The sequence below is a fragment of the Phyllobates terribilis genome, unplaced genomic scaffold (genome assembly GCF_046119375.1).
Source record: "Phyllobates terribilis strain yellow unplaced genomic scaffold, ASM4611937v1 Scaffold_455__1_contigs__length_1453912, whole genome shotgun sequence".
Lineage (NCBI taxonomy): Eukaryota > Metazoa > Chordata > Amphibia > Anura > Dendrobatidae > Phyllobates > Phyllobates terribilis.
Genome location: NW_027363215.1, coordinates 1,035,092 through 1,053,772, shown reverse-complemented (window position 1 = coordinate 1,053,772; position 18,681 = coordinate 1,035,092). Strand labels below are relative to the sequence as shown.

General features: G+C 43.1%; 5 non-coding genes and 6 pseudogenes across 5 annotated transcripts; all 11 read left to right on the top strand.

The window, feature by feature from the left end:
* Positions 1-3,131: 3,131 nt before the first annotated feature.
* Positions 3,132-3,369, top strand: LOC141229158 (U2 spliceosomal RNA; annotated as a pseudogene).
* A 1,115-nt stretch (positions 3,370-4,484) lies between these two features.
* On the top strand, positions 4,485-4,675 carry LOC141229084 (U2 spliceosomal RNA). The gene has a single exon (XR_012295836.1). It is a non-coding gene; the product is annotated as a U2 spliceosomal RNA (small nuclear RNA).
* A 1,115-nt stretch (positions 4,676-5,790) lies between these two features.
* Positions 5,791-5,981, top strand: LOC141229110 (U2 spliceosomal RNA). The gene has a single exon (XR_012295863.1). It is a non-coding gene; the product is annotated as a U2 spliceosomal RNA (small nuclear RNA).
* Positions 5,982-7,096: 1,115 nt separating this feature from the next.
* LOC141229177 (U2 spliceosomal RNA) lies at positions 7,097-7,188 on the top strand (annotated as a pseudogene).
* An 809-nt stretch (positions 7,189-7,997) lies between these two features.
* On the top strand, positions 7,998-8,177 carry LOC141229149 (U2 spliceosomal RNA; annotated as a pseudogene).
* Positions 8,178-11,150: 2,973 nt separating this feature from the next.
* On the top strand, positions 11,151-11,323 carry LOC141229166 (U2 spliceosomal RNA; annotated as a pseudogene).
* A 1,115-nt stretch (positions 11,324-12,438) lies between these two features.
* LOC141229083 (U2 spliceosomal RNA) lies at positions 12,439-12,629 on the top strand. The gene has a single exon (XR_012295835.1). It is a non-coding gene; the product is annotated as a U2 spliceosomal RNA (small nuclear RNA).
* Positions 12,630-13,741: 1,112 nt separating this feature from the next.
* Positions 13,742-13,932, top strand: LOC141229082 (U2 spliceosomal RNA). The gene has a single exon (XR_012295834.1). It is a non-coding gene; the product is annotated as a U2 spliceosomal RNA (small nuclear RNA).
* A 1,115-nt stretch (positions 13,933-15,047) lies between these two features.
* Positions 15,048-15,238, top strand: LOC141229081 (U2 spliceosomal RNA). Its single transcript, XR_012295833.1, has one exon. It is a non-coding gene; the product is annotated as a U2 spliceosomal RNA (small nuclear RNA).
* Positions 15,239-16,353: 1,115 nt separating this feature from the next.
* LOC141229176 (U2 spliceosomal RNA) lies at positions 16,354-16,445 on the top strand (annotated as a pseudogene).
* Positions 16,446-17,254: 809 nt separating this feature from the next.
* LOC141229147 (U2 spliceosomal RNA) lies at positions 17,255-17,434 on the top strand (annotated as a pseudogene).
* The last annotated feature ends 1,247 nt before the right edge of the window (positions 17,435-18,681 follow it).

The following is an 18,681-nucleotide window of genomic DNA, read 5'->3' as shown; positions in this document are numbered from 1 at the left end:
TGTCATTTAAAAAATGTAAAAGATGGGTCAGCTTCATGTCTTAGAAATATTTTAGCAGCTTTTAATCTTAAAGATACATGGGCATTAGATGGACAAAAAAAGGAGCATGAAGTCACTTGGGTGGGGAGAGGTGTTTCATCCAGAATAGATTATATTTTTATATCTCAAGCCCTAACATGCTCAGGTTTTAAAACGCATTCAACACCTTTTTCAGATCATAAAATAATAGAATGTAGTTTTAAAATAGAATCAGATGTGGATAAAAGACCGTCACACTGGAAATTAAATGTATCCCTACTACAAGACGAGGTGGTTATGGAAGGTTTTAAAAAGCTGTATGAAAAACTGAAGCTAAAAAAAACGTTTTTTAAATCTATTTTTAATTGGTGGGATTTTGTCAAGAAGGAGGTAAAAATATTTTTTATTAAAGAAGGAAAGAAGAAAGCTGCTGCAAAACGTATTTTTTATAATGATCTTAATGCTAAACTGCAATGTTTTTTTCACCTCGAAAATAACGGATGTGATATGCAGGAGGCGATCCGAACAACAAAAGAAAAGATCCAAAACTGCCTGAAAGAAAAAGGTAAAGAAATTATTTTTAATTCCCGAGTAAAAGTTTTAGACGAGGATGAAAAATGCACAAAATTCTTTTTTAAAAAAATATGTGACAAGAAGGATTATATGAAGGTTTTGGAAGGAGAAACAAGTTTGGAGGGGAAGAAGATGAAAGCAAAAGAATTTTATGATGATTTATTTTCTGTTAAAAACACGGATGTGTCTCTAAAAAAACATTTTTTAGAAGGACTGGAAAAAAATTTTAATGCGGAACATAAATCTTTTTTAATAGGGAATTTTACTAAAGAGGAAGTTTTTAATACAATTAATACGCTACAAAATAACAAAACGCCGGGAGCAGATGGACTACCTGTTGAATTTTACAAGTGTTTATGGGAGATCATGGGTGAGGATTTTTATGAAGTAATTTTAGAAGCAGAAGCATCTTTTAGTGTCCCAGAGTCGTGGTGGGAGGGTCTTATTGTTTTATTATTTAAGAAAGGAAATAAAGAACTGATTAAAAATTGGAGACCAATAACCCTTTTAAATACGGACTGTAAGGTATATGCAAAGTTACTAGCAAATAGATTAAAAAAGGTAATCGGCTCAGTAATAGAAGTGGATCAGACGTGTGCAGTGCCAAATCGGAGAATCAGCGACTCATTGATTTTAATCAGGGATGTTTTATGGGATGTTTTAGACAGAAAACAAAAGCTTGCTCTAATTACTTTGGATTTTGAAAAAGCGTACGATAGAGTTGCCCATGATTTTTTATTTGCAGTTTTAGAGAAAATGGGATGCCCGGATGTTTTTAGCAAACGTATTAAATCTCTTTACAAATCATGTTTTAGCAAAATATCTATTAATGGTTTTTTATCTGATAATGTAAAAATAAACTGTGGCGTTAAACAGGGGTGTCCCTTATCCCCTATTCTTTTTATTTGTGCAATTGAACCACTTTTAGCAGCTTTTAGGAGAGATAAGGTAATCAATGGTTTTTTTATTCCCGGGAGTTGCAATGAACAAGTTAAAGTGGTGGCATATATGGATGATGTGACGGTTTTAGTTAAAGACACTAGAAGCATGAACAGAGCCATAAGAACAGTGGATTGGTTTGGGGGCGCATCGGGTTTTAAAATTAACATGGAAAAATCTGGTATTTTAACTGTTGGTGATTTTATTGTAGATTCTGAGTGTAAATTAACAAGAATGAATGAAGTAAAAATTTTAGGTATTTATTTCTCAGAGTCAGGTGGTAATGTAAGAAATTGGGAGTCTCTGCTGGAAAGAGTTAAGAAAAAGATTACTTTCTGGCAGTTGAGAGATCTTACCCTGGAAGGAAAAATTTTAATTATTAGACAGGTTTTACTCCCAATGTTTTTATATGTCTCAACAGTTTTTATCCCCCAAAATAATATCATGAAGAGAGTTATTAAGGTATGTTTTAATTTTTTATGGAGATCCAAGATGGAAAGAGTAAAGAGAGAGGAGATATATAAATCAAAGAAAAAAGGTGGGAAAGGTTTTCCGGATATTAGGTCCTTTTTATATGCAAAGTATGTAGCGAACTGTGTATGCACTTTATTAGGACCAGGCTCTAAGCTAAAGTTGTTTTCTATATATAATTTAGGTTTCTATATTAGAAATTATAAATGGTTGGAGATGTCTCTAAATAGGCCTTATAGGTTTTTACCTCCAGGAAATTATATTGTTTTAGAAAAAATTTTAAGAGATTTTAAACTTAAGATGGTCGAAATAAATGTTCTTAAATGCCATAAAAAAATCCTAAAAATCCTGGAAGAGAGAATAGGTATCAGTCCTGTGGAACATTTTTCATTCAAAATTGTGGAAAGAATCTGGATGAATGTAAATTATAGTGTGTTATCTAATGAACACAGGGATTTACTCTGGTGTATAGTAAAAGACTGCCTGCCAACCCGTGAGTTCCAACACAGGCGTGGGTTGGTAAGATCTGAAGTGTGCCCAAGATCCAGGTGTGGGAATAGTGAAACACCCATGCACATCTTCTGGAATTGTAATTTTGCACAGACAATATGGAGGAAAGTGTGCAATATAGTGAGAGCTGTGAGTACTGTTAATTTTTTGGATTTTAACAGAGTATTTTATGGGATGGGGATAAGAGAGGAGGATTTTAAAATTGTATGGATTATTATTGCATGTGTGAAGGCGGCATTGTGGAAAGCAAGGAACATTTTAGTGTTTAAACATAAGGAAGTAACAGTCGACCAGTGTATTAAATTATGTCTAAGTTATTTGTACATGTATTTCTGGAGGGACAAAATGACGCTTGGCAAGGTGAAAGCAAATGAGAAATGGAAACAATGTAAATGGAATGAACTTACCTTGTAAGATTTGATTTTTTGAAAACCTGTGGAAAAACAAAAAAAGAAGAACAAAAACAAACAAAAAAAAATAGCCAAAACTATATAATTTTTTAAAAAAAAAAAAAAAGAGGGAAAAAATAAATAAATATATATATATAAAAGAAAAAGAAAATAAAAGATTTGGAGAAGTATTAAAATTGGTAGAATGCACGATGATGGATTTGAGTCTTCTTATCTTTTTGTTGATTCCAAGACTTTGTAATCTGAGTGTAAAAAAAAGAAAAGAAAGAAAAAAAAAAAAAAAAAAAAAAAAAAATCTGTTCTTATCAGTTTAATATCTGATACGTCCCCTATCTGGGGACCATATATTAAATGGATTTTTAGAACAGGGAGATGGAAAAAGAGCTTGCTCTGTCCACTCCACGCATTGACCTGGTATTGCAGTATCTCCAGGACCGGTGCACCCCTTCTTTAATGCAGTTTCTAAAATCAGAAAGAATTGAATTCAATGTTTTTTGTTCATTTTGCTTGTTTGTCGGATTTTGGGATGGACTCTTTGGCTTTGCTTTTCTTCTCCTCATTGGATTTTTCATGTTCAAAGTTGCAGAAGCCAGATTACAAGCTCATTTTGGTTCAACTTCAGCAACTGTGCATTGCATTGCCATGTAATGTGATGCAATGCTATCTTTCTAGCTCTCCCTTTTTACTTCCTTTTGGATAAACAGACATATTAGGCAAGCATTTTGGAGCTTTCACCTAAATAACTACAGGTGGTGAGATAAGCTGCACAATATAATTGACCTTTCAGTATATTGTTGCACACACACCATCTATTTAGCAAATGCCCTTGTTATCAACAGCAGCCTTTTAAACTCACCTGAGCTAACAGGTATGTGCGCTGGTTACTCTGCTGCGCTTAAAATTTCTTTTTTGGTTTGCTACAATGCCTTTTCTGAAACGTTGTCTCCTTCTGCTGGAACACTGACTTCTTTCATTTAATGCCTGCAGACTATAAAAGAGAACCCAACCCAAAAAGTTTGGTTGATTAGTCTGTGGCATTCTGTTAAACTGTTGCTTATGGCGGTCTCTGTGAGCTTCTCAGCGACATTCAGCCAGCCAGGTATCCTGCCTGCAGTAGATGGAATGTGGCAATGGAACGCTGGCTGCGCGTGTCATAATAGGCTCTGAGCCTTTATATACCTGTGCACAGCAGCAGCCACCTTCAGTCTGCTGCTGGACAGCCAGCAGCAGCAGCAGCAGGAGAGGTATGTAATCAGGAGCCCTCCTGCTAAGGGTAGACAGCTGCTCGTTCCACCCCACCCCCCGCCTTAATTGGTTCTCCTCCCTTCCAACGGTGTTGAGGCGGGTGGGAACAGCAGGGGGTGAAGGTGCTGTGTTTAAAGAGGTGGAGTTATGCAGATCTAAAACGCGTGGATTGCAGCAGCAGCAAGCCGAAAAGTGCAGGCATGTAAGGGATCTAGAGGTTGACAACATGTCTTCATAACGGGAGTCCAGGAGCTCATCTCCACAAATGGACTTTTCAGGATCCTTGGGTGGCTCCGTAGTTTGAAACCAATTCTGGTTATCGCTTCTCGGCCTTTTGGCTAAGATCAAGTGTAGTATCTGTTCTTATCAGTTTAATATCTGATACGTCCCCTATCTGGGGACCATATATTAAATGGATTTTTAGAACAGGGAGATGGAAAAAGAGCTTGCTCTGTCCACTCCACGCATTGACCTGGTATTGCAGTATCTCCAGGACCGGTGCACCCCTTCTTTAATGCAGTTTCTAAAATCAGAAAGAATTGAATTCAATGTTTTTTGTTCATTTTGCTTGTTTGTCGGATTTTGGGATGGACTCTTTGGCTTTGCTTTTCTTCTCCTCATTGGATTTTTCATGTTCAAAGTTGCAGAAGCCAGATTACAAGCTCATTTTGGTTCAACTTCAGCAACTGTGCATTGCATTGCCATGTAATGTGATGCAATGCTATCTTTCTAGCTCTCCCTTTTTACTTCCTTTTGGATAAACAGACATATTAGGCAAGCATTTTGGAGCTTTCACCTAAATAACTACAGGTGGTGAGATAAGCTGCACAATATAATTGACCTTTCAGTATATTGTTGCACACACACCATCTATTTAGCAAATGCCCTTGTTATCAACAGCAGCCTTTTAAACTCACCTGAGCTAACAGGTATGTGCGCTGGTTACTCTGCTGCGCTTAAAATTTCTTTTTTGGTTTGCTACAATGCCTTTTCTGAAACGTTGTCTCCTTCTGCTGGAACACTGACTTCTTTCATTTAATGCCTGCAGACTATAAAAGAGAACCCAACCCAAAAAGTTTGGTTGATTAGTCTGTGGCATTCTGTTAAACTGTTGCTTATGGCGGTCTCTGTGAGCTTCTCAGCGACATTCAGCCAGCCAGGTATCCTGCCTGCAGTAGATGGAATGTGGCAATGGAACGCTGGCTGCGCGTGTCATAATAGGCTCTGAGCCTTTATATACCTGTGCACAGCAGCAGCCACCTTCAGTCTGCTGCTGGACAGCCAGCAGCAGCAGCAGCAGGAGAGGTATGTAATCAGGAGCCCTCCTGCTAAGGGTAGACAGCTGCTCGTTCCACCCCACCCCCCGCCTTAATTGGTTCTCCTCCCTTCCAACGGTGTTGAGGCGGGTGGGAACAGCAGGGGGTGAAGGTGCTGTGTTTAAAGAGGTGGAGTTATGCAGATCTAAAACGCGTGGATTGCAGCAGCAGCAAGCCGAAAAGTGCAGGCATGTAAGGGATCTAGAGGTTGACAACATGTCTTCATAACGGGAGTCCAGGAGCTCATCTCCACAAATGGACTTTTCAGGATCCTTGGGTGGCTCCGTAGTTTGAAACCAATTCTGGTTATCGCTTCTCGGCCTTTTGGCTAAGATCAAGTGTAGTATCTGTTCTTATCAGTTTCATATCTGATACGTCCCCTATCTGGGGACCATATATTAAATGGATTTTTAGAACAGGGAGATGGAAAAAGAGCTTGCTCTGTCCACTCCACGCATTGACCTGGTATTGCAGTATCTCCAGGACCGGTGCACCCCTTCTTTAATGCAGTTTCTAAAATCAGAAAGAATTGAATTCAATGTTTTTTGTTCATTTTGCTTGTTTGTCGGATTTGGGGATGGACTCTTTGGCTTTGCTTTTCTTCTCCTCATTGGATTTTTCATGTTCAAAGTTGCAGAAGCCAGATTACAAGCTCATTTTGGTTCAACTTCAGCAACTGTGCATTGCATTGCCATGTAATGTGATGCAATGCTATCTTTCTAGCTCTCCCTTTTTACTTCCTTTTGGATAAACAGACATATTAGGCAAGCATTTTGGAGCTTTCACCTAAATAACTACAGGTGGTGAGATAAGCTGCACAATATAATTGACCTTTCAGTATATTGTTGCACACACACCATCTATTTAGCAAATGCCCTTGTTATCAACAGCAGCCTTTTAAACTCACCTGAGCTAACAGGTATGTGCGCTGGTTACTCTGCTGCGCTTAAAATTTCTTTTTTGGTTTGCTACAATGCCTTTTCTGAAACGTTGTCTCCTTCTGCTGGAACACTGACTTCTTTCATTTAATGCCTGCAGACTATAAAAGAGAACCCAACCCAAAAAGTTTGGTTGATTAGTCTGTGGCATTCTGTTAAACTGTTGCTTATGGCGGTCTCTGTGAGCTTCTCAGCGACATTCAGCCAGCCAGGTATCCTGCCTGCAGTAGATGGAATGTGGCAATGGAACGCTGGCTGCGCGTGTCATAATAGGCTCTGAGCCTTTATATACCTGTGCACAGCAGCAGCCACCTTCAGTCTGCTGCTGGACAGCCAGCAGCAGCAGCAGCAGGAGAGGTATGTAATCAGGAGCCCTCCTGCTAAGGGTAGACAGCTGCTCGTTCCACCCCACCCCCCGCCTTAATTGGTTCTCCTCCCTTCCAACGGTGTTGAGGCGGGTGGGAACAGCAGGGGGTGAAGGTGCTGTGTTTAAAGAGGTGGAGTTATGCAGATCTAAAACGCGTGGATTGCAGCAGCAGCAAGCCGAAAAGTGCAGGCATGTAAGGGATCTAGAGGTTGACAACATGTCTTCTTAACGGGAGTCCAGGAGCTCATCTCCACAAATGGACTTTTCAGGATCCTTGGGTGGCTCCGTAGTTTGAAACCAATTCTGGTTATCGCTTCTCGGCCTTTTGGCTAAGATCAAGTGTAGTATCTTTCGAAAAGGCGGTTTTGGATGTTGGCCGCCCTAGTAGATTGATACATTATGCACACTGGGGTTTAGGCGCTTGTTAGTACGCCAGGTGGCTAATATAGTCATCTGGTGGAAAGCATGGCCCCCCAGGATCGACGCCATTGGGCCGGGGAAGATCGAAAGCCCGAAGTGTGAAGTGCCCCAGGAGTGGTGACCCTGGGGTGCCTTAACTCACTGGGATTGGGAACCCCACTTGAGTTTATGGCACATTTGCACAAGCACTTCAAATTTTCTTTCTTCGCACACACCCTTATTCCGGGCCTTCTGGCCTTAGGATGGGGAATTTTTCAATTCCCGGTCGAAGGTCCGGGCAGTATTATACTGTGAAACCTTCACTATTTATTTAATTTCTTTGTCACTGTGTGTCCACTTATTCACGTGTGTCACGTCCTACTAGGATTTTGTCGGGATGCGGTTCCCTTACGGGTTCCTCTCTTGGCAGGTCTAGGGGGGGAGTGTGTGGCCATCAGGTTCCGCTCCCCCCTGAACCGCCCTGGCTCTCCTCTTTCGGGAGGAGAGCGTTGTTGGCTCCCCTCTTTCGGGAGGGGAGCACAGTCTTTGGCTCCCAGTGCCTTGCTCGGGTGAGATCTCGGGCAGGTGCTGGTGGTAAGATTGGGTCGCCTCTGGCTTCGGCTGGAGGTGGCTTTTTGTCCCTGTTCCTCGCTGTGGCCTTTTGGCTCGGAGGGACGGGGAATGGTTTGGGGGACCCTTCTCCTTTTGGAGAGGGTTTCATGAAGACCAGCATCCTAGTGCACTTTTTTTGTGGCACTTGTCACTTTTTTAAGCGCACTCGGGTTTTGTACACGAATTCGGGCTTTCGCCAAAAGAATTTAAAAAAAAAAAAAAAAAATCTGTTCTTATCAGTTTAATATCTGATACGTCCCCTATCTGGGGACCATATATTAAATGGATTTTTAGAACAGGGAGATGGAAAAAGAGCTTGCTCTGTCCACTCCACGCATTGACCTGGTATTGCAGTATCTCCAGGACCGGTGCACCCCTTCTTTAATGCAGTTTCTAAAATCAGAAAGAATTGAATTCAATGTTTTTTGTTCATTTTGCTTGTTTGTCGGATTTTGGGATGGACTCTTTGGCTTTGCTTTTCTTCTCCTCATTGGATTTTTCATGTTCAAAGTTGCAGAAGCCAGATTACAAGCTCATTTTGGTTCAACTTCAGCAACTGTGCATTGCATTGCCATGTAATGTGATGCAATGCTATCTTTCTAGCTCTCCCTTTTTACTTCCTTTTGGATAAACAGACATATTAGGCAAGCATTTTGGAGCTTTCACCTAAATAACTACAGGTGGTGAGATAAGCTGCACAATATAATTGACCTTTCAGTATATTGTTGCACACACACCATCTATTTAGCAAATGCCCTTGTTATCAACAGCAGCCTTTTAAACTCACCTGAGCTAACAGGTATGTGCGCTGGTTACTCTGCTGCGCTTAAAATTTCTTTTTTGGTTTGCTACAATGCCTTTTCTGAAACGTTGTCTCCTTCTGCTGGAACACTGACTTCTTTCATTTAATGCCTGCAGACTATAAAAGAGAACCCAACCCAAAAAGTTTGGTTGATTAGTCTGTGGCATTCTGTTAAACTGTTGCTTATGGCGGTCTCTGTGAGCTTCTCAGCGACATTCAGCCAGCCAGGTATCCTGCCTGCAGTAGATGGAATGTGGCAATGGAACGCTGGCTGCGCGTGTCATAATAGGCTCTGAGCCTTTATATACCTGTGCACAGCAGCAGCCACCTTCAGTCTGCTGCTGGACAGCCAGCAGCAGCAGCAGCAGGAGAGGTATGTAATCAGGAGCCCTCCTGCTAAGGGTAGACAGCTGCTCGTTCCACCCCACCCCCCGCCTTAATTGGTTCTCCTCCCTTCCAACGGTGTTGAGGCGGGTGGGAACAGCAGGGGGTGAAGGTGCTGTGATTAAAGAGGTGGAGTTATGCAGATCTAAAACGCGTGGATTGCAGCAGCAGCAAGCCGAAAAGTGCAGGCATGTAAGGGATCTAGAGGTTGACAACATGTCTTCTTAACGGGAGTCCAGGAGCTCATCTCCACAAATGGACTTTTCAGGATCCTTGGGTGGCTCCGTAGTTTGAAACCAATTCTGGTTATCGCTTCTCGGCCTTTTGGCTAAGATCAAGTGCAGTGATCTACCGGTTGCTGCCTTGGTCTTGGCTGAGAGGTGCCTTGGGTACCCGGCTCCTTGGCCTCGGGGGATCGCTGCATGTAGCAGTGCGGCTTCACCCCCTTGCTGCTTTTGGGGAGCCGGATTAGTCCCGGGGCAACGAGGGGCGATCAGCCTGCCTGCTTTTTTTAAGTAGGCGAGGAGGATTTTTGCCACCTTTGGTGTGAAGATATGGACGGGAGAAGCCCAAATATGCTGACCTGTGAAGAGGTCCCAGTTTTTGCAAGATTGAAGAATGCAGTGCGGTTTATTTTTTTGGATCCAGAGAAGAAGAAGTCTGGCTTGTTTTTTTTGGTAGAGAAGATTTTGTTTGAACTATTGGAAGTTCAAATGGAACAAGTTTTGTCTATGTTGGAGTTCCCGAAGAGAGGGATATATGATGTTATTTTTTGTTCAGAAGATATCTTTTCTGACTTTTGGAAGAGAATGGATCTAGTGAAGGAAGATTCGATACTTGAAGGTGTTTTTTTTGTGTCGCATTTTCCTAGGAAGGAAAGGCTAATAGTAATAAGGATGTATAGTCCTTTCATATTGGAAGAAGAGATCATGACCTTTTTATCCCGGTACTGTGAGAAAGTGAGTTCTGCTGGCAAAATGTTTAACCGATATGGTTTTTGGACCACGAGGTGGAGGTTCCTGGTCAAGTTCAAGGAAAGTTCGGATGGTGTTGTGGTACTCCCACCAAGTAGATTCAAAATCGGGACAGTTAATGGAGATATGTTCTTTACAGGTATGCCGAAGTTTTGTAGGCATTGTAAACAGTATGGCCATGAAAAGGATTCCTGTACATTACAGTGGTGTGCCAAGTGTGAAGAAGTGGGACATAAGGCAGAGAATTGTGAAAAAAGTAAGAAATGTAATCTATGTGGTGGCAGTGGTCATTTATATGATTGCTGTCCTGTCAATAAAAGGGAGGAGAAGTCAGTTGACAAGGAAGATGGAAAAGAAGAAGAGTCTGAAGCTGCCCCCCATGATGAAACGGAAGAGAACATATCTCAAAAGAAGGAGGAACAAATAAGAGATATAAGAAAAGAAGGTGATCATATGGAAGAAGATACTGAGAGTGATATCACAGACGTTGAGATTGAAAATACTAGCTTGGAAGAAGAAGTGGAGGTGGATAGGGAGTCAGAAGATCAGGAGGAAAGTGAGTCCTCCAGTCAGGATGAAAAGGAAGGTGCTGTAAGTAATATGGAAGAGGAGGAGGAGGGTGAAGAAACTAGTGAAGAAGAAAGAGAGGATGTCGCATGTGAAGCCAGAGAAGAAATTGAAGGAGTTTTGTCATCTGGGAAGGACTCTAGTAAAGCAAAGGATGTTTCAGAAAAAAATATGAGGGAGATGGAGGAGAGACAAGAAGTGTTGAAAATGCTAAATAGTTGTGAAGGGGGGAGTCAGGCTAGTCTAAGGCGCAAAGTGTGGAATAACATTTATAGCGATATGCATCGTTTTTTTTCAACTTACAGAATACCTCAGTCGTTGGCTAAAGAGGTAGAAGAAGCTTGGGATGGTCGGTTTCTGGATGGAAGGCTTTTGAATGCCTTGGCAGCATATGGCCTGAAGAGAGGAATGTTGCCTTAAATCGTAATGGTAAAGATTGTAATGTTGTGATGTAAAGAATATGGAATAACTGTATTGTGATAATATAAACGTATATATATAAAATAAGATTGGAAAAATGGATATATGACCCACAATGATGGATAACAACCTAATACCATTTGGAAATCATTGCAAAGCATGAAATGGTAAATATGGGACTTGTAATCTGAGTGGAAAAAAAAAAATAAAAATAAAAAAAAAAAATCTGTTCTTATCAGTTTAATATCTGATACGTCCCCTATCTGGGGACCATATATTAAATGGATTTTTAGAACAGGGAGATGGAAAAAGAGCTTGCTCTGTCCACTCCACGCATTGACCTGGTATTGCAGTATCTCCAGGACCGGTGCACCCCTTCTTTAATGCAGTTTCTAAAATCAGAAAGAATTGAATTCAATGTTTTTTGTTCATTTTGCTTGTTTGTCGGATTTTGGGATGGACTCTTTGGCTTTGCTTTTCTTCTCCTCATTGGATTTTTCATGTTCAAAGTTGCAGAAGCCAGATTACAAGCTCATTTTGGTTCAACTTCAGCAACTGTGCATTGCATTGCCATGTAATGTGATGCAATGCTATCTTTCTAGCTCTCCCTTTTTACTTCCTTTTGGATAAACAGACATATTAGGCAAGCATTTTGGAGCTTTCACCTAAATAACTACAGGTGGTGAGATAAGCTGCACAATATAATTGACCTTTCAGTATATTGTTGCACACACACCATCTATTTAGCAAATGCCCTTGTTATCAACAGCAGCCTTTTAAACTCACCTGAGCTAACAGGTATGTGCGCTGGTTACTCTGCTGCGCTTAAAATTTCTTTTTTGGTTTGCTACAATGCCTTTTCTGAAACGTTGTCTCCTTCTGCTGGAACACTGACTTCTTTCATTTAATGCCTGCAGACTATAAAAGAGAACCCAACCCAAAAAGTTTGGTTGATTAGTCTGTGGCATTCTGTTAAACTGTTGCTTATGGCGGTCTCTGTGAGCTTCTCAGCGACATTCAGCCAGCCAGGTATCCTGCCTGCAGTAGATGGAATGTGGCAATGGAACGCTGGCTGCGCGTGTCATAATAGGCTCTGAGCCTTTATATACCTGTGCACAGCAGCAGCCACCTTCAGTCTGCTGCTGGACAGCCAGCAGCAGCAGCAGCAGGAGAGGTATGTAATCAGGAGCCCTCCTGCTAAGGGTAGACAGCTGCTCGTTCCACCCCACCCCCCGCCTTAATTGGTTCTCCTCCCTTCCAACGGTGTTGAGGCGGGTGGGAACAGCAGGGGGTGAAGGTGCTGTGTTTAAAGAGGTGGAGTTATGCAGATCTAAAACGCGTGGATTGCAGCAGCAGCAAGCCGAAAAGTGCAGGCATGTAAGGGATCTAGAGGTTGACAACATGTCTTCTTAACGGGAGTCCAGGAGCTCATCTCCACAAATGGACTTTTCAGGATCCTTGGGTGGCTCCGTAGTTTGAAACCAATTCTGGTTATCGCTTCTCGGCCTTTTGGCTAAGATCAAGTGTAGTATCTGTTCTTATCAGTTTAATATCTGATACGTCCCCTATCTGGGGACCATATATTAAATGGATTTTTAGAACAGGGAGATGGAAAAAGAGCTTGCTCTGTCCACTCCACGCATTGACCTGGTATTGCAGTATCTCCAGGACCGGTGCACCCCTTCTTTAATGCAGTTTCTAAAATCAGAAAGAATTGAATTCAATGTTTTTTGTTCATTTTGCTTGTTTGTCGGATTTTGGGATGGACTCTTTGGCCTTGCTTTTCTTCTCCTCATTGGATTTTTCATGTTCAAAGTTGCAGAAGCCAGATTACAAGCTCATTTTGGTTCAACTTCAGCAACTGTGCATTGCATTGCCATGTAATGTGATGCAATGCTATCTTTCTAGCTCTCCCTTTTTACTTCCTTTTGGATAAACAGACATATTAGGCAAGCATTTTGGAGCTTTCACCTAAATAACTACAGGTGGTGAGATAAGCTGCACAATATAATTGACCTTTCAGTGTATTGTTGCACACACACCATCTATTTAGCAAATGCCCTTGTTATCAACAGCAGCCTTTTAAACTCACCTGAGCTAACAGGTATGTGCGCTGGTTACTCTGCTGCGCTTAAAATTTCTTTTTTGGTTTGCTACAATGCCTTTTCTGAAACGTTGTCTCCTTCTGCTGGAACACTGACTTCTTTCATTTAATGCCTGCAGACTATAAAAGAGAACCCAACCCAAAAAGTTTGGTTGATTAGTCTGTGGCATTCTGTTAAACTGTTGCTTATGGCGGTCTCTGTGAGCTTCTCAGCGACATTCAGCCAGCCAGGTATCCTGCCTGCAGTAGATGGAATGTGGCAATGGAACGCTGGCTGCGCGTGTCATAATAGGCTCTGAGCCTTTATATACCTGTGCACAGCAGCAGCCACCTTCAGTCTGCTGCTGGACAGCCAGCAGCAGCAGCAGGAGAGGTATGTAATCAGGAGCCCTCCTGCTAAGGGTAGACAGCTGCTCGTTCCACCCCACCCCCCGCCTTAATTGGTTCTCCTCCCTTCCAACGGTGTTGAGGCGGGTGGGAACAGCAGGGGGTGAAGGTGCTGTGTTTAAAGAGGTGGAGTTATGCAGATCTAAAACGCGTGGATTGCAGCAGCAGCAAGCCGAAAAGTGCAGGCATGTAAGGGATCTAGAGGTTGACAACATGTCTTCATAACGGGAGTCCAGGAGCTCATCTCCACAAATGGACTTTTCAGGATCCTTGGGTGGCTCCGTAGTTTGAAACCAATTCTGGTTATCGCTTCTCGGCCTTTTGGCTAAGATCAAGTGTAGTATCTGTTCTTATCAGTTTAATATCTGATACGTCCCCTATCTGGGGACCATATATTAAATGGATTTTTAGAACAGGGAGATGGAAAAAGAGCTTGCTCTGTCCACTCCACGCATTGACCTGGTATTGCAGTATCTCCAGGACCGGTGCACCCCTTCTTTAATGCAGTTTCTAAAATCAGAAAGAATTGAATTCAATGTTTTTTGTTCATTTTGCTTGTTTGTCGGATTTTGGGATGGACTCTTTGGCTTTGCTTTTCTTCTCCTCATTGGATTTTTCATGTTCAAAGTTGCAGAAGCCAGATTACAAGCTCATTTTGGTTCAACTTCAGCAACTGTGCATTGCATTGCCATGTAATGTGATGCAATGCTATCTTTCTAGCTCTCCCTTTTTACTTCCTTTTGGATAAACAGACATATTAGGCAAGCATTTTGGAGCTTTCACCTAAATAACTACAGGTGGTGAGATAAGCTGCACAATATAATTGACCTTTCAGTATATTGTTGCACACACACCATCTATTTAGCAAATGCCCTTGTTATCAACAGCAGCCTTTTAAACTCACCTGAGCTAACAGGTATGTGCGCTGGTTACTCTGCTGCGCTTAAAATTTCTTTTTTGGTTTGCTACAATGCCTTTTCTGAAACGTTGTCTCCTTCTGCTGGAACACTGACTTCTTTCATTTAATGCCTGCAGACTATAAAAGAGAACCCAACCCAAAAAGTTTGGTTGATTAGTCTGTGGCATTCTGTTAAACTGTTGCTTATGGCGGTCTCTGTGAGCTTCTCAGCGACATTCAGCCAGCCAGGTATCCTGCCTGCAGTAGATGGAATGTGGCAATGGAACGCTGGCTGCGCGTGTCATAATAGGCTCTGAGCCTTTATATACCTGTGCACAGCAGCAGCCACCTTCAGTCTGCTGCTGGACAGCCAGCAGCAGCAGCAGCAGGAGAGGTATGTAATCAGGAGCCCTCCTGCTAAGGGTAGACAGCTGCTCGTTCCACCCCACCCCCCGCCTTAATTGGTTCTCCTCCCTTCCAACGGTGTTGAGGCGGGTGGGAACAGCAGGGGGTGAAGGTGCTGTGTTTAAAGAGGTGGAGTTATGCAGATCTAAAACGCGTGGATTGCAGCAGCAGCAAGCCGAAAAGTGCAGGCATGTAAGGGATCTAGAGGTTGACAACATGTCTTCATAACGGGAGTCCAGGAGCTCATCTCCACAAATGGACTTTTCAGGATCCTTGGGTGGCTCCGTAGTTTGAAACCAATTCTGGTTATCGCTTCTCGGCCTTTTGGCTAAGATCAAGTGTAGTATCTGTTCTTATCAGTTTAATATCTGATACGTCCCCTATCTGGGGACCATATATTAAATGGATTTTTAGAACAGGGAGATGGAAAAAGAGCTTGCTCTGTCCACTCCACGCATTGACCTGGTATTGCAGTATCTCCAGGACCGGTGCACCCCTTCTTTAATGCAGTTTCTAAAATCAGAAAGAATTGAATTCAATGTTTTTTGTTCATTTTGCTTGTTTGTCGGATTTTGGGATGGACTCTTTGGCTTTGCTTTTCTTCTCCTCATTGGATTTTTCATGTTCAAAGTTGCAGAAGCCAGATTACAAGCTCATTTTGGTTCAACTTCAGCAACTGTGCATTGCATTGCCATGTAATGTGATGCAATGCTATCTTTCTAGCTCTCCCTTTTTACTTCCTTTTGGATAAACAGACATATTAGGCAAGCATTTTGGAGCTTTCACCTAAATAACTACAGGTGGTGAGATAAGCTGCACAATATAATTGACCTTTCAGTATATTGTTGCACACGCACCATCTATTTAGCAAATGCCCTTGTTATCAACAGCAGCCTTTTAAACTCACCTGAGCTAACAGGTATGTGCGCTGGTTACTCTGCTGCGCTTAAAATTTCTTTTTTGGTTTGCTACAATGCCTTTTCTGAAACGTTGTCTCCTTCTGCTGGAACACTGACTTCTTTCATTTAATGCCTGCAGACTATAAAAGAGAACCCAACCCAAAAAGTTTGGTTGATTAGTCTGTGGCATTCTGTTAAACTGTTGCTTATGGCGGTCTCTGTGAGCTTCTCAGCGACATTCAGCCAGCCAGGTATCCTGCCTGCAGTAGATGGAATGTGGCAATGGAACGCTGGCTGCGCGTGTCATAATAGGCTCTGAGCCTTTATATACCTGTGCACAGCAGCAGCCACCTTCAGTCTGCTGCTGGACAGCCAGCAGCAGCAGCAGCAGGAGAGGTATGTAATCAGGAGCCCTCCTGCTAAGGGTAGACAGCTGCTCGTTCCACCCCACCCCCCGCCTTAATTGGTTCTCCTCCCTTCCAACGGTGTTGAGGCGGGTGGGAACAGCAGGGGGTGAAGGTGCTGTGTTTAAAGAGGTGGAGTTATGCAGATCTAAAACGCGTGGATTGCAGCAGCAGCAAGCCGAAAAGTGCAGGCATGTAAGGGATCTAGAGGTTGACAACATGTCTTCTTAACGGGAGTCCAGGAGCTCATCTCCACAAATGGACTTTTCAGGATCCTTGGGTGGCTCCGTAGTTTGAAACCAATTCTGGTTATCGCTTCTCGGCCTTTTGGCTAAGATCAAGTGTAGTATCTTTCGAAAAGGCGGTTTTGGATGTTGGCCGCCCTAGTAGATTGATACATTATGCACACTGGGGTTTAGGCGCTTGTTAGTACGCCAGGTGGCTAATATAGTCATCTGGTGGAAAGCATGGCCCCCCAGGATCGACGCCATTGGGCCGGGGAAGATCGAAAGCCCGAAGTGTGAAGTGCCCCAGGAGTGGTGACCCTGGGGTGCCTTAACTCACTGGGATTGGGAACCCCACTTGAGTTTATGGCACATTTGCACAAGCACTTCAAATTTTCTTTCTTCGCACACACCCTTATTCCGGGCCTTCTGGCCTTAGGATGGGGAATTTTTCAATTCCCGGTCGAAGGTCCGGGCAGTATTATACTGTGAAACCTTCACTATTTATTTAATTTCTTTGTCACTGTGTGTCCACTTATTCACGTGTGTCACGTCCTACTAGGATTTTGTCGGGATGCGGTTCCCTTACGGGTTCCTCTCTTGGCAGGTCTAGGGGGGGAGTGTGTGGCCATCAGGTTCCGCTCCCCCCTGAACCGCCCTGGCTCTCCTCTTTCGGGAGGAGAGCGTTGTTGGCTCCCCTCTTTCGGGAGGGGAGCACAGTCTTTGGCTCCCAGTGCCTTGCTCGGGTGAGATCTCGGGCAGGTGCTGGTGGTAAGATTGGGTCGCCTCTGGCTTCGGCTGGAGGTGGCTTTTTGTCCCTGTTCCTCGCTGTGGCCTTTTGGCTCGGAGGGACGGGGAATGGTTTGGGGGACCCTTCTCCTTTTGGAGAGGGTTTCATGAAGACCAGCATCCTAGTGCACTTTTTTTGTGGCACTTGTCACTTTTTTAAGCGCACTCGGGTTTTGTACACGAATTCGGGCTTTCGCCAAAAGAATTTAAAAAAAAAAAAAAAAAATCTGTTCTTATCAGTTTAATATCTGATACGTCCCCTATCTGGGGACCATATATTAAATGGATTTTTAGAACAGGGAGATGGAAAAAGAGCTTGCTCTGTCCACTCCACGCATTGACCTGGTATTGCAGTATCTCCAGGACCGGTGCACCCCTTCTTTAATGCAGTTTCTAAAATCAGAAAGAATTGAATTCAATGTTTTTTGTTCATTTTGCTTGTTTGTCGGATTTTGGGATGGACTCTTTGGCTTTGCTTTTCTTCTCCTCATTGGATTTTTCATGTTCAAAGTTGCAGAAGCCAGATTACAAGCTCATTTTGGTTCAACTTCAGCAACTGTGCATTGCATTGCCATGTAATGTGATGCAATGCTATCTTTCTAGCTCTCCCTTTTTACTTCCTTTTGGATAAACAGACATATTAGGCAAGCATTTTGGAGCTTTCACCTAAATAACTACAGGTGGTGAGATAAGCTGCACAATATAATTGACCTTTCAGTATATTGTTGCACACACACCATCTATTTAGCAAATGCCCTTGTTATCAACAGCAGCCTTTTAAACTCACCTGAGCTAACAGGTATGTGCGCTGGTTACTCTGCTGCGCTTAAAATTTCTTTTTTGGTTTGCTACAATGCCTTTTCTGAAACGTTGTCTCCTTCTGCTGGAACACTGACTTCTTTCATTTAATGCCTGCAGACTATAAAAGAGAACCCAACCCAAAAAGTTTGGTTGATTAGTCTGTGGCATTCTGTTAAACTGTTGCTTATGGCGGTCTCTGTGAGCTTCTCAGCGACATTCAGCCAGCCAGGTATCCTGCCTGCAGTAGATGGAATGTGGCAATGGAACGCTGGCTGCGCGTGTCATAATAGGCTCTGAGCCTTTATATACCTGTGCACAGCAGCAGCCACCTTCAGTCTGCTGCTGGACAGCCAGCAGCAGCAGCAGCAGGAGAGGTATGTAATCAGGAGCCCTCCTGCTAAGGGTAGACAGCTGCTCGTTCCACCCCACCCCCCGCCTTAATTGGTTCTCCTCCCTTCCAACGGTGTTGAGGCGGGTGGGAACAGCAGGGGGTGAAGGTGCTGTGATTAAAGAGGTGGAGTTATGCAGATCTAAAACGCGTGGATTGCAGCAGCAGCAAGCCGAAAAGTGCAGGCATGTAAGGGATCTAGAGGTTGACAACATGTCTTCTTAACGGGAGTCCAGGAGCTCATCTCCACAAATGGACTTTTCAGGATCCTTGGGTGGCTCCGTAGTTTGAAACCAATTCTGGTTATCGCTTCTCGGCCTTTTGGCTAAGATCAAGTGCAGTGATCTACCGGTTGCTGCCTTGGTCTTGGCTGAGAGGTGCCTTGGGTACCCGGCTCCTTGGCCTCGGGGGATCGCTGCATGTAGCAGTGCGGCTTC